The sequence below is a fragment of the Myotis nattereri genome (assembly GCF_964212035.1).
Source record: "Myotis nattereri genome assembly, chromosome: 6".
Lineage (NCBI taxonomy): Eukaryota > Metazoa > Chordata > Mammalia > Chiroptera > Vespertilionidae > Myotis > Myotis nattereri.
The window spans coordinates 20,396,728-20,412,366 of record NC_138081.1 but is presented as its reverse complement, the minus strand read 5'-3'; positions in this window follow the sequence as shown (position 1 = coordinate 20,412,366).

The window sequence follows — 15,639 nt, the reverse complement described above, 5'->3', positions numbered from 1 at the left end:
GGAGAACTGAATACTTTGCTTAAGCAGATCCAATACATCTTCAAGGCTTGCTGGAAATAGCATTTTTTTTTATGCTGGGTTCCCCTTTAATGCCAATAGGCTCTAATGTCCAGATTCTCTTAATTCCAAAGTATGAACCATGCAAGTTATCATCAACCATTTTCTGTGTTTTATCACTCATGACTACTTTCTCTTTTAACATCTTCAAATAAATCTCAAGCAACTTAGAGGTAGAAACCACATAATATATTTTCTCTATCCCTTATAGTATATAAAACTGAGCTGAAGGTAACAAATGAAATACATAAAAATTGCAATAATTAATAAAAAGAGAAACCCACAACTCAAAACAGGAAATTCAAGGAATTCTGAGAACATGAAAAAAGAAACAAAAAACAATAGGTTGGAACTCAGTTGATAAGACATTTCTTCTGATTTGTCTGATGATTTATGTCACTGTCCATCCTAATATAGGGCTTATATCTATATATTTATGGACTCCTTACTCCCCTTGCAGAAAGTGGGGCCCATTTTTCTTCTTTATCACATTATTACTACCCATTCTCCTTATTGTCTGCCTTCATTTATGTTTTTTTTCCTCTCAATTTTTATCTCCAGTTTCCCAGGTATTGTTACTTAGCAGGGTCTGGGCTGTTCATGGGGCAGAGCGTTATAAATATACCAGAGAGGAAACTACACACTTTGGGGGTATAGCTGGTTCATTATGCCATTTTGCTTTCATAGGTAAAATGTTTCCAGGTAACTCCTAATATTCCCAGGGTAAAAATGCAGTAGGCCATTAAATTATTTGAACCATGTGCTAGAGATTCACCTCCTTAAGCAGGGTAATTAGTTCAGGTATTAACAGGGGTGATAAAACACTTTTTAAAAATTAATTATTTCTTGTCAGGTAAGATCTTTATCATTTTTAGGCTTGAAAAATCTTTATATACATTTTAATCAGTTCTTTTTTGAAGATAGTGTAGTCCAACAGAGGAATAAATGTTGATGTGTCTCATGCTAAACTGAACAAAGAAGAAAATAAGGTGCCACTTGATGCCTCTCAAACCATTATTTTGTTGAAAGACTATGTCAATCTCCGTGCAGTGCCTGAGATCTCCCAATCCGCCCAATGCTAAAGGTCACACTGGATAGGCCCTTTGGAACCTAGCACTAAGAAGAAACAAGATTGTTTTCCTCCATTCACCTATGAACTCCTTTTCCCCAAATTAGTCATGAGTTTTCCTTCCTTTAAGCCAGTGGTTCTCAACCTTGGCTGCACATTAGAATCACTTGGGAATCTTTTTAAAATCCTGATTTCTGGGCCTCATCCTCCGGAAATTCTGTTTCTTTGTTACTAATGTTGTGGCCCCACCCCATAACAAAGAAACAGAATTTCCAGAGGATGAGGCCCAGAAATCAGGATTTTAAAAAGACTTCCAGGTGATTCTAATGTGCAGCCAAGGTTGAGAACCACTGCTTTAAGCCATCCTTTTGAATATGCCTTAGTCATGGACACACTAAGTAAAAGTGAGTGGAAGTGGCAGCAAGACAGGAAATGACTCCTTTTTGCTGATGTTCTCTCATTAAACAAATTTCTCTCTCTCTGTGTGTGTGTGTGTGTGTGTGTGTGTGTGTGTTTTGTGTGTTTCTTATCTGTGTCTCAGTTCTTGCCTGAGTCACGTCTATTTCTCAGTATTTCTTCCCTTGGGTCAAATTATGAGTTTTGGAAGTTGCTTATATCTGATGTTACTAACTTGTTTTAGGGCATTAATAACAAGCAAAAGGATGTATACCCTCAAGGCTTTATTGTTTTCATTGTTAATAAAATTACTCAATTGCTTGCCTGTGCTTTCCATCTTACCTTATCGTTTTGTCCAAAACACATCTAGCACACATTGATACGCATTTCCAACAAACGAACAAAAATTAACAGAATAACTGTTATTTATTATGGCAAACAAATATTAGCATAAATTTAGAGGTTAATAGCAGGCAAATTGCTCTTGCCAATGTTTCATAACACAACAGTTTCAGTTAAAATAAATAGTCACTTTCATATTTTTGTAAGACGTTAAGATGTTCCTCAGAATTATTTGAACATTGGTTTGTCCCTAGCACAGCACTTGGTCTATTACTTGGTACACTATAAGTACTTAATAAATTTTTGCTGGAGGGTTAGTGAATGAATGGCATGGCTGGTTCATTATACCATTTTACTTTCATAGTTTCCAGTTGAAAAATTTCTTCCAACCAAAAATTATTCTCTATCATTGCCAACTTATAGTTGTGGCTTCCTATTACTGAAAAACAAAATCAAACAAACAAACCAAATAAGTGCTCTAAGTATTTAGATAAAATACATAAAGAAAAACTATTGGCACATTTGGTAAGAGATCTTTGTCTTGGGTTGGCATTTTGAGTGTGACTCTAAGGTTCAATAAATTCTTTATCTTATCTGTATAAGTAAGGTGGCCTTTTGGGGATCTAATAATGGTAGACTTTAAAACAAGAATTACAGCCCTAACTGGTTTGGCTCAGTAGATAGAGCATCAGCTTGCAGACTCAAGGGTCCCAGGTTTGATTCCGGTCAAGGGCATGTACCTTGGTTGTGGGCACATCCCCAATAGGGGGTGTGCAGGAGGCAGTTGATCGATGCTTCTCTCTCATCGATGTTTCTAACTCTCTATCCCTCTCCCTTCCTCTCTGTAAAAAAACAATAAAATATATTTAAAAAAAAGAATTACAGATTTGTCAATTATTGCTTTTGCTAGACTAGGACTTAAAAAAAATTATCCCTACTCTGGTGTACATCACAGTTCAATAGCAGTGATATTAAGACCAAAAATCTGTGTACAGCCATTTTCAACACACTATACTGTTTTTGTTGATAGATTTTTTTTCTTTTTTTACTTTAAAAGCTGTCAGAGAAATAATCTTGCTCAAATGTTTTATTTATGACCAAAATTTCCCAATTATCTTAGAATGCTATAGCATTTTTCAAAAGGATGAAATATAAAATACCAACCCCTTTTTTTCTACACCATTTTGACATTTCTGTTTTCAGATTTTACTCTTTTTGATCTATTTCAACTTGGCTTCCATTTATTTACTTCCAATTTTCTGAATTTCTCCTAGAACCAAAGGGCAAAATCAGCTCTGTATTGTTTTTAACGAAAAACAGACTCAATCAAGTTACCCATGTGGATGAGTCATTTTCCCTCAAGTATCTACTCTTCTGTAAGAACATAAATCACTTGATTATCTAGAAAGCAGCAATATTATTTAGAAAATGAAAACTAATTTCTATACAGGCCTGTTCAGACTGTTTATCTTAGCAATTTAATAAATGTTAATCTGCACACCAGTATTGGAGATGAGCCTCTCTAATATGACATTTCCTAAAGTTTGCTCCACATAGCATGAGTTCTTTAATATGCCCCGTGAGCATAGGGTCCCATGGTCAAATACATTTGGAAAGTGGAATTTTCTGTCTACCTCACTTGGAAATTAATTGTACCCATCTAGGCTAATTTGAGGAGGAGGCCAGTGTTGAAGCCATTTGGAGTTTAAGTAGTTCCTCTTAATGAGACAGGAAGAAAAATATCTTCAAATGGATTGTACATAATACTTTCACCTTAGAGTTAATGTTTGCCAATATCCTTTGTATGTTTTATCTGATACTAATGATGGTCCCACATGCAGAGGCAGATCAATATTTTGTGGGGCCTGAAGCCTATAGAGTTTTGGAGTCCCTTTGTAAGAAAATAACCAAAAATTATCTTACTTTTGCAGATGTTATGTAAACCTGTGGCAATGTGAGCATACTACCTTGGAAATACTCATGTAAGCAAAGGGCCCTGACACTTAAGTCTCATTAGTTATATGCTGAATCTGTATCAGCCCCCTTGGAAAATAATATATGTATGTCATCACTTAACATGATAATATCATATTGTTTCAGTTTCATCCCTTCTGGTCCTTCTTCCCACATGACACAACACCCTACAGTCTTAGAGTTGACTGATTTAGCAAATAAAAATATAGGATATCCCGTTCAATTTGAATTTCAAATATTTTTTTAGTATGTCCCAAATGTTGCATGGGACATATTATACTAAAAACAAACAAATAAAAAACTATTCATTGTTTATCTGAAATTCAAACTTAACTGATGTCCTGTATTCAACTGGAAACCAATGTATTCTAGTCATAGATGAGTTAATACCTCTCTGCTCCCCCCCCCCCCCATCAAAAAAACCTCTGTATCAGGACTTCTCTGAAAATGATATATTCTTTTATACTTCTTGCCTTGGTTCAATTTTTTCTAAATTTTCTTCATGAGAAGATTCTCTTGGGGAACTTGCTACAAATAGATTCCTAAGGCTCACCCCTCTTGAATTTAATGAGCTTCCCTGGTGAGTTTATGAACAGGTGAACTTGGTAAACATGATTTTAATTCGGGTTTCATTTCTTCAGCCTGGAGTGTCCTTGTGTACTTTGATCCAGCCTTTCAGGACTCCTGGGGAGAAGCTGTCCCTCATCATCATCCCCTCGCTTGAACAGATTTAACCCAGCATGCCCAAAGCTTCAGAATGCCCAAGCTGTTTACAGGCTTCTACTGCAGCAATTTGCACAGTGGAAGTGTGCTTCCTCAGACCAGTAGCATTAGCACCTGAGGACTTGTTAGCAATATAAATTTTCAGGCCTCATTCCAGACCTACTGAATCAGCAACTCCGGAGGCAGGACCCAGCGATCCTTGTTTTAACAAGCCTTGCAAGTGATTTTGGCGCTCACTCAAGTTGGAGAATAAATCCTTTCCATTTATACTCATTACTCTTGTTCTAGTTATATGTAGCTGTCTCACCTTTTCTTTGCTGGTCTAAGTTATCTGGGTGGTAGCAGCTGCACTAGGTTTTTATTTTATTTGTTGTTGTTTTTTGCATTCATTATCAGTGCCTGGCACATACAGGATTTTTAAAATGTTTGCTGAATGAAAGATTTAGTGAGGAAATGAGTGAATGGATAATTATGGAGTTTTTGCAGTAAGTTATCTAGTGGAAGCTATGACCCATCGGGTACACCACAAAGCTAGTACACGACTGAGCTGCTCTGAGATCCTATGGTGGGACATCAGGGCTCCAATGTCTAAATGTTTTTACATTTTCTCAAGATGTCACTTGCTCCTGCTTCCCTTATACATTCATTTTTGTTCAATAAAATTGTACACTACAAAGAGTTCATATGGATTATTATCTCTGGTCATTTTAATACTAATGTTAAAAAGCATCCTATATAATAAAAGCCTAACATGCAAATTGACCGAATGGTGGAACAACCGGTGGACTGACCAGTCGCTATGATGCACACTGACCACCAGGGGGCAGACGCTCAATGCAGGAGCTGCCCCCAGCCCACAGGCCCCAGGCCAGCCAATGAAGGTGCCAGTGGGGGCCCCATGATCACCCCACTGGTTGCCCCACAGATAGGCCTTGATCACCAACCAGGCCTAGGAACCCTACGCGTGCATGAATTTTGTGCACTGGGCCATATATATATATATATATATATGTATATATATATATATATATAATCTATCTATATCTATATCTATATCTATATCTATCTATATCTATATCTATATCTATATCTATCTATATCTATATCTATATCTATATCTATATCTATATCTATCTATATCTATATCTATATCTATATCTATATCTATATCTATATCTATATCTGGTGTTTGCAGGACAATTATTCCATAGGAACAGTATTAAATTAGAGACAGGCCATCTACTAAATTATGTAACTGCTATATGTAAGGATATGTTATAAAAATTGCATTTTACATACATATCCAAAATTAACCAATGCTGATGGTTAAAAATAACATCTTATCTTTATGATGGAGTAGAAGTATTTGCCTTACACAAAACTTTCAGAGAAGATGATTAAAAACCAGCGGTCTAATTGGGGGGAGAATGATGATCGTGTTACTAAGTATAAGTCATCTGAAAAGTTAAATTCCATAAAATGCAAACAAATTTCAAGAATTATTTTCTAGTTGTATTGATGTTTCCATCTGTAGCTTAATCTAGATATTGTGAATTATTTAGGCATAATACATATTATACAGATATTATATACTTGTACAATTTAATCTGGAGAAAAGCACAAAAGATCAGATGTACCTATCAGTTTTCCTAAAAATTTTGTTTTCTGTTTGGACTCATTTTTTTTTTTTTTTTTTACTCTACTGAAACAACGTCAATTAGATGAACCAATTAAATCAATTTTCCCCCCAAGCTACATATGTGGAGAAACAAATCAACCATTCTATAAAGAGTGATTCCCTGATATTTTGTGGTAACAACAGGTAATTTTGGATATCAAAGCCATAGGAACATGAACTTTAAGATATGAATTAGAGTATTAGAGTAAATAGATCATTCAAAGAGTTATTGCAATACCATATCAAACTGACTAAAATATTTAATTGTTATTCTGCTGCTTTGGGCACTAGAAAATTCTTGAGTATCCAGGTTATATTTGGACATAGGTTTTTGTGCTATACTATTGATTACATTAATTTCTTCCTTTTTATTTTCACTACCACAACCTTATTTCATACCATTATCATTATTACCCTCCTAACATATTTTTGGTCCAGGTTTTTCATCTCCATTCTGTATTTATATCACTGCAGACTAATATTTCTTTTAAATCCTGACACTAATAACAATGTTTTTAAACGGCTATTTCAAAAGTTTGTCAAAACGAATGTGAATTCTTCAGTATGACTCTCATGGGATCCTATACAAAACTTTTCTGCTTGTACAAAATTCAACTTCTCTACTGGAAACATGCACTCAAGCTAAATTTGAGCTCATTGATCCAGGAACACATTCTATGCTTTTGTTTCTTTATGATTTTGCTAGGGCTGTCACATGGGATGCTCAGACGAAAACTAACCCCATCTTAAGTGCTCTTTAATACAATGTATTTCTATTGGGTTTGACTCTACCAGAAATAATCTCTCTACCCTCTAGGTACTCCCTTTGGAACTTTACAAATTCTTGCTTGCCACAGATGCCTTTGTATTATGACTTTTAAATCTTCACTCAACAGAAGGGCTCTATCAGTATTTATTAGATTGAATTTGTTGAATACGTAATCTAAGCCACTGGTTTGAAATTTGGCTCCACATTGAACTCACGGGGGAAGTTACAAAAATACTGAGACCGGAGTCCCACTGGTGGGGACACTAATTTAAATGGCCTGGCATGAAGTCTGGGTATTGAGACTTTAACAATCTCCATAGGTCATTCAGATATGCAGCACATTTTGAGGACCAAAGCCTCTGCTAATTTTATAATTACCCTAATGTCTTTTAGAGTTGTGTGTGGGCCACAGTCTCCTATGGCTATTTGGCTGGTGGATGTATGTCCATCCAACTCTGTGAATACATAACTCTTGGAAGCTCTAAAATGTGGCTTCCCCACACAACTCCAATTTTATCTTTAACTGTGAGCAACATTATTAAGAAATGCTTATCTCAGGCTTAAAGTTTGAAAAATACTCCTCCAAACTTCCTTATAATCCTGCTTGCTGGTTTTGGGGAGCACTGATTATTATTATAGTTAAGACTCTAATTATAAAAAAGAAAAGGTCAGTATATAAATCAATTCATTTAAAACTATGTACATTTTTATATCCTACTGTGCTCTCCAAAGAAAGTAAAAGTGACTCAAATATATGACTTAAATATAGTTTTAAACATTTTAAGTAGAGCATTGTCTTAAATTTCGCATTTAGAAAAAAGCAATAGAGAAAAATCTATGCACTTATTTTCATCACATATAACTGGCATTTGTACCCTTCTGTACAGGCACGGTTTGAATTGATTAATGATGAAAAGATGTGGTGCACCATATGAATATAGTACTTGCTCACAATGTTTTCTTAATAATCTATAAAGTAGGAATAACAATACCTACCCTATTTGGCAGGTATTATTTGAATTGTTGCCAAAGCTTATAATATAACTGATGTGATTAGTCTGAGCATATTAATTTGAGTTGTTTTTCTTTCAGGTTTGGATTCCAATTGATCCATGTCAGTCTCTCACTCTTGCACATCGAGAGACACCATGTGTATATGTGGTGACCAGATGGCCATAGGCACCTATGGCAGAATATGATGGTATTCCACTAACAAATTATCAAACTCATGCCTTAAAATGGCTCTTGCAAATGCCATATTCTAAGCAATTACGATTAAAATGTAAGTGTTGTTGCTGAAGTTTTGGGTCCTTTGCTTTAACAGATAAAACACAGAAAGGGGGAGGTGGTGTTTATATTGTCTCAACTTTTCACTGCTCTCAAGCCCAAGAATATATCTCAAAACAAGCTTTCTCTTCATGATCTCACTCCCAACTCCAAACAGTTCCCCATACTTAGTGATCCTTACTCTACAATATTCTACCTATAGTCACTCTCCTTTGGGTTCCAGTGATCTCATATTTAATAGTCTTTGTCTTGGACAGACTGCTTTCCAGTCTGCATGTTCTTATGTATTCCATTTTCTTCCAAACTATCTGTCTAATAGAATCTTATCCAAGTTTCAATGTTGATCATTTCATGATGCCTTCCTGGACCATGATAGCCAGAAGTTTTCTCAACAGATCATAGGTGCCTCGAAGTCAAGAGTTTTGAATACTGGTATTTCCTCTGAGCCTAGCGCCAATATTGGTGCTCCTAAATATTTGCTGAGTAAATGAACATAATCCCAAGCAATATAGAGCTGCTTCAGGGACCCATCTTGACCCTAAAATACACTGAATTTCTGGTATTTTTTAAAGGGTTAACAGCTAACACACTTTTGTAAATTTAGGTGTGTCAACATTTTTTTACCCCTTCCAATGTGTTTATCTAAAACAAACAAACAAACAAATATGCTAACAAACAGAAACCAATTAAAAAATTAAAAAAATTATTTAAGTTGCTTATTTTACTCCTCATAAGTTTCCCATTTGTGTTTTTGGTTTTCCTTATTGACCTCTTTTTTTTTCTTATCATCCCTCTCCTTTGGTATTTTTCTTCATGTTAAATCACATTCCCTTTTATTTCACCATCAAGATGTGTATAGCTGTAGGCTCTAGTATTTCAACTTATTGAAAAGGATAGTTTCAACATACCTGAAATTTATCCTTTATATGGGGCCTTATTTCTGTGTAACTAGTTATCACAAAGAATTTCAGACAAAACAGCAAAAACATCCACATATAGGGCTTCACAGATTCAGATTATTAAGCAACTCACTTTTCATTAGGTCATAGGCAGACAAGTCAGAGGCAGGAGAATTCTTTCATTTATTTCTTCACTGAATAAATAATCAGCAACTGTCTGCTAAGTGGATGGATCAGTAATATATACTGCTTGGCATGTCAGTTGTCATTATTAAAAGCAGTAGGGAATTTCAGCTTGGTGCACATCTACATAACAATGAGTAATTTTTTTCGCAAACTTTAGAGCTTGCAAATATGTTCACTTATCCAGTTTAATTTTCTAATTTATTATTTCATGCCTTTCTAGCCATGCTCATTCTTACCTAAAGGAAAAAAAAATGTTTTAATTACTCTCAGGATAATTATTTTATAAATGAAAAAAAATTAAACATATCTAAACAAAAACCAAAACAAAATAAATTAATGATTAAATTATCAAATTTAGACAAGAAAATGGCTGTTAAGTAAATATAAACATTTCCACACAAAATTCTGGGCATTTTTGTTTTAAAAATATGGAAAACAATATAAAATGAAATGTTATTAGGCAGAGTTCTCCATGTCATGCAAATTATGTCAATGACTGCGATGACAAAAGCTCCTACAGTGAATTGTGGGTTATTAAATAGTTTCAATATAATTTTGGCATCAGGTGCACTTAAATCCTGTGAAAGCTGGTTATTTAGGTATGCCTTGTAATGCCACCATATCATTAATGAGAATAGTGGACTTGGGCATTCAAAGATCTAACATTCTTGGTTTTAATACTTAGAAATGGTGATTAAGCTCATGCTTACTTTTATCCAGCCTTGGAACTAACTCAGCTGCAGACTCAGGATGTGCTCTGTGAGTCAGCCTGTGTACTGCTTGAGAGCCACCAGCCTATTAGTGTCTCATCTCTATAACTCTCACAGGGAAAAAAAAAATTGTTGGTTAAAGCACTTTTCTAGTTAATGTTCCTACAGTTATACAATGTAATGCAGTGAGAAGCTTCAAGTACAGTTTTTCTTATTAATTTTTGAACTGAAAATAAATTTCTATAGACTTGAAGTTAGTGCAATTATTAGGGGTCTTAAAGAACCATCTAAATATTTCAGTAACACTTTAGTAATTTATGTTATAAAGATATTTGTGAACTTAGAGATTCATAGAAATATGTCTCAGGAATGCCAAGTTATTCTGAATTCTCCTTAACCATGTAGTAATAATTGATATCTATTATCATGGTACTACTTTTAATACATTTATTCTTGAATTTTTAAAAGACAAAATTTATAATTTTTGAATTTGTGATTCAATAAAGGACTAGAGAAGTATAGATTATTATCTTACATTGTGGTATCATGAGATGTTATGTTTTTAGACGTTTAAATTCCTAGTTTAAAAGAATTCCTAAAGGAGAGGGGGCCCAAAGTTCCCACTTATGTTAGATGAAAGAGTCATATATTGTGACATTCTGTGGGACATTAACAATAAGAAATGAAGGAGAACCTTAGCTGGTGTGTGTGTCATCTCTTGCACCATAAGGCCTGTCAGGGCACATGCCTAGGTTATGGGTTGATTTCCTGTCAGGGCACATGCCTAGGTTATGGGTTTGATCCCCTGTCAGTGTGCTTGCAGCAGGCAACTGAAACTGATCCATGTTTCTCTCTCACATCGATGTTTCTCTCTCTCTCTCTCTCTCTCTCTCTCTCTCTCTCTCTCTCTCTCTCTCCCTCTTCCTCTAAAGTCAATTAAAACATATTTATAAAAAAGAAAGAGAAATGAAAGACAGTACAATGAATGAATGGGCAGTCGAGCTTGAGGCATTTGGGATAGTGATTTAGAAAAAAACCTGTAAAGTCAACTGACCCTAGGAACTACAGAGTAAACACCTGTATCATCTATCACTATTTTCATGTTTAACTTATCCTTATTGTGACTAATGGAACTAGAACTAAATTTTTGTTATTGTTGTTGTTAAAATAAGAGGACAATAGTCAGAGATGCTGTAAATAACTCTGCCTAGTGGCGTTATAGTAAATATAACTGAGATGGCATTTTTTCCAAGTAGCTACGGCTTTATTGTTCTTTTTCTTAAGGTTTTTACCTTTAGGCTTCAGATCATAGATTTCTTAAACAGAATAATCCTGCGAAATTTTACTAGAATTATCATACCTCAAGGGAGGAAAATAAAAATGAAATGAACAAGGAAATGTTTGATTCCTCTTGATTGAGTTATGAGATGAATATAATTATTCAATGTATCTATAATGCACAAACCTATGAAGAATAATTTGTTATTTCTTTATTTTTATTATAGTTAGAAAAACCTGGTTTATAAATTGATTTTTTCATTTTTAGAGAATGAAGGCAAATTTTGAAAATGAACCAACTACTAGCAATTTTGAGATTTTTGAGGGGCTCATTGCTTCTTAGAGAGTGGGATTTCCCTACTTTGAAGATATTTTGGGATGAAAAGGTGACATAATATTTTTGATATTGACATTTTTGTTCAAAATTTTGCTAAGCTTTCCTCAATACGTATCTTTAGTTTTAGAGTCTAAAATAGTTACAAAATCGAGAGCTTTAAATAGCTTTTTAGTTTATTTGCACTACTTTAGGAGTGATAGTGAGGCTGTTTTCATAAATGAAATGTAAGAAACGAATATTAAAAAAATAGTGTTCTTAGAGGGAAAGACATCTGTAATGGTGGTTTGCTATTGGATTGGATTGATAAGACACTGGAGTCCCATAATTTCATACTTTTTTTCATTCTTCTTTGTTAGAGAAATTAGCATTTTATTTAGCCAGGATTAAAGTTAGTGGGTTTTTGTTTTGGAAAAGAAATGATAGTGCTCAACTTTCACTTTCATTCTTACAACTTGTCTATGTATAGGACAAGAGAGTTTCATCCTAGTGAGTTTCATCTCACTGATTCTAAAGCTTCCAACACTGACCTATGTTTCAGAACTCCAATTTAGCCCAAAGCACTAGTCATGGCATCAAGTGGAAAAGAACAGCTAAGTAAAATGCCAAATACTGGTAACTTTGTGCCTTTCTTTTTGCTTAGGGTGAGAAAGTAGACTGAATTTTCCTTCCATGAATAAGAAGTTCACTTGGAATTTTTATTGAAGATATTTACAGACAATTTGAATATTGTGCACCTCATGCAGTAGCCTCAAAGTCAATGTCAGGTTAATTCTCCTGAAACAAGCATTGTGCTCTGGGATGTCGGTAGAGGCAATCAAACAACTGCCCTGAGAGATTTCATATTAATGAATGTCATATTAACCAGAATGCCCAAATAGGACTGCACATAAGGGTACTTCTCTTACAGTTAGTCTGGTCTCAATTTACTAAGTGAAAGAGCATGAAGAAGAGGTGATAAATCATATTGCTTTGTGGCTTTAATCTATTGCCATTTAATCAAAAGTTGCATGCCATTTTGTCTTTAAATACCCTTATGAGGTAGCTTAGAGAGATCTCTGCCCTTTACAATCTATGACAGATTTCCTATTGAAGAGCAAAAAAAAAAAAAGCCTATTGCTGAAAAATATGCATAACTAACAAGAAAGTATAATAAAGTTGTTATTTAAACTCTGCCAAACTTTGGGATATTTGCATTGATGGATATTAGGTATAATTTTCCAGCACCCAGAACTTTTATGTTTGAGAAGAAAAGCCAGAATTTCTTGATTGTACCTCAGAATAGATGCTGCATACTGCTGCAGGACTTGCAGGAATATGATTGTTTGGTCTTTTTCCAGCACTCTTACTGTGGCTACCAATAGCCAGCCAACCAACCAAATAGAGTAATGGAAGTAATTTCTGCTTCCAGGGGAAGATTCTCTTGGCCATCCTACCTTAAATAACTTAAATGCTTCCCAGAACATACTGGAGACTACCTGTGCCAAAATCCAAGGTGATAAATTTATACACAACTGGAAAATAACAAAATAATCTCTACTTTCCTTTTACACATGGCAGACTATCTTAGTTACTCCTAGGGAATTCTTTGGAGAATTCTTTGCAAACTTCTCATTTCTCTACTGGTTTGACCGAGCTCCTGGTGGTAATATGGTTGCTCAAATAGCCATAAAAATAGAGGAAAAGGAAACCATTCCGTTCCTCAATCTTGCTATGTCATCAGCCATGTGAGAATCTAGAACACAGCTAAAATGTCTCCTGAAATCCCAGTTCAGATAAGTACCAACATGTGACATGAAGCAGGCACCACATATAACCAATAGATGTTCTTACTCCCTGTTTCTAAAGTTTCTTTCTGGTTTTTGAGTCTTCAGAACTAGTGTGACTCATCAGAACTTTCTTAGGAAAAACTGTAAATGGAAAAAGTAATAGGGACTTACTTTCTATAATTCATAAAAGTGAAAATTTAGCAATGATTTTTATAAATACTTAATTTTTCTTAGGAAAAACTTTAACTGGAAAAAATAATAGAGACTGACTTTCTATAATTCATAAAAGTGAAAATTTAGCAATGATTTTTATAAATACCTAATACATTAAAAATTATGTACCTTATAGAGGTTCTCAGTTTAGGGTATAAGCCCATTTAATTATGACAGCATCTTTACAGGTGCAAAAGAGATATGATGTTATCTGTAGGCTAGTCATCCGTATTAGTCTAGTGCAGCGGTTCTCAATCTATGGGTCACAACCCCTTTGGGGGTCTAACAACCCTTTCACAGGGGTCGCCTAAATACATCCTGCATATCAGATATTTACATTACAATTCATAACAGTAGCAAAATTACAGTTATGAAGTAGCAACAAAAATAATTTTATGGTTGGGGGTCACCACAACATGAGGAAATGTATTAAAGGGTCGCGGCATTAGGAAGGTTGAGAACCACTGGTCTAGTATATGATTTTTAAACCCTATATATTTCATTCTTTGAATTGTTTTTCATTTTGTAAAAAAAGCAAGTGACTTTTCTATCAGCAATAGAGAAGTCTTCATTAAGTACAGAAAAACATAAAAAAGTATTCATTATGTCCCAAGTATGTACAAAATCAGATCAATGCCAATAACCATCCCTGGGAATGAATAATGCTTATCTGGGAGCTTGCTTGAATCTTCTTTTCAAGGAGTATCCCAGTAGCCCATTTTCACCCATAAAGTGATCTATGGCTCATACTTGCTGGTTCATGCTTAGAAATTCAGGAGCACTTTCTCTGTAAATATCAGATTATGAATCTGACAAATGAGAAGACAATAGTCAAGTAGGATATATTTGCATATAATCAATTCGCTAGCAGTTAAAAATCTATAGTTTTGATGCACCATGCAATTCTCTGTGCCGTATCCTAAACTGTAAAATATATGAAATTTACCCCTCCTGTTCCATCACGCCTACTTACAGACATCCTAATGGCTAAGCGTGTGGGCTTATTTCTCAACATCTTTTTGATCTTATTCCAAATGCTGCCTGATCCACCTCCATGAAACTTCAAACACAGAACATTGTCTCTTGCCCTTCTATCTAAAATGATGGTGACTCAAATTTTGGCCATATAGCTTAGAAATCAATGTAATTTATTGCTGTTATAACTATATATAATCCCGCCCATGCTGGACCAGATGCAAAGAGGCTTTGTTGCTGTCATTCTGATTTTTCTGCTTTCATTTGGGTAAATATATTTGTAGTCATGATTTTGGAGATAAACCAGTAAAAAAAACTAGCTCATTTTTCCTCTACGCGATATATTGTCAGATCATTGCTTACAAAGGGTTGGTGTAAATGTCTGCACCACAGTAATGATGCTGAGTTTTATATTTAGATTCAAGATAGGGAGATTTCAAGGGCATGGCAATTTAGCTATATATGGGTTTGGAATCAATGTCATAAAATTGGTCACAAAATTTTTTATGACACAAAAAGGGCAAAATGTCTTTTTCTTTTCTTTTTTTAAGGAATAAAAGTCCTTCTAGATCTCTTTTGGAATAAAGTACAATTTTCAGGCTCACGTTTGAAAGGATTATTAATGCCATTTGCAAACACCAACAAAATAGACTGAACAGAGAGATCCCTCGGGAAAGAGGTTAAGCAAATCATTGAATTCTCCAATCAATAGGAGATAACATCTCAATTTCAGCTACAAGGCATTGTATTCTCCGGATCACCATGAGATGAGCAAACACAGAACATTAAAGGATGCTTACGTACTGACTGACACAGAATCTGGTATGTCCTCTACCTGGAAGCCAGATGTAGCATCTAGGATTTTCCAGAAGACATTCTAGAAGAGGTTGCTGCCATTGACACCCAAGAAAGGCAATTGTTCCCCTTGGGAAAGAACTTTCTATGGAATTTAGGCCCTGGAACCAAAACCTACAAGGCAT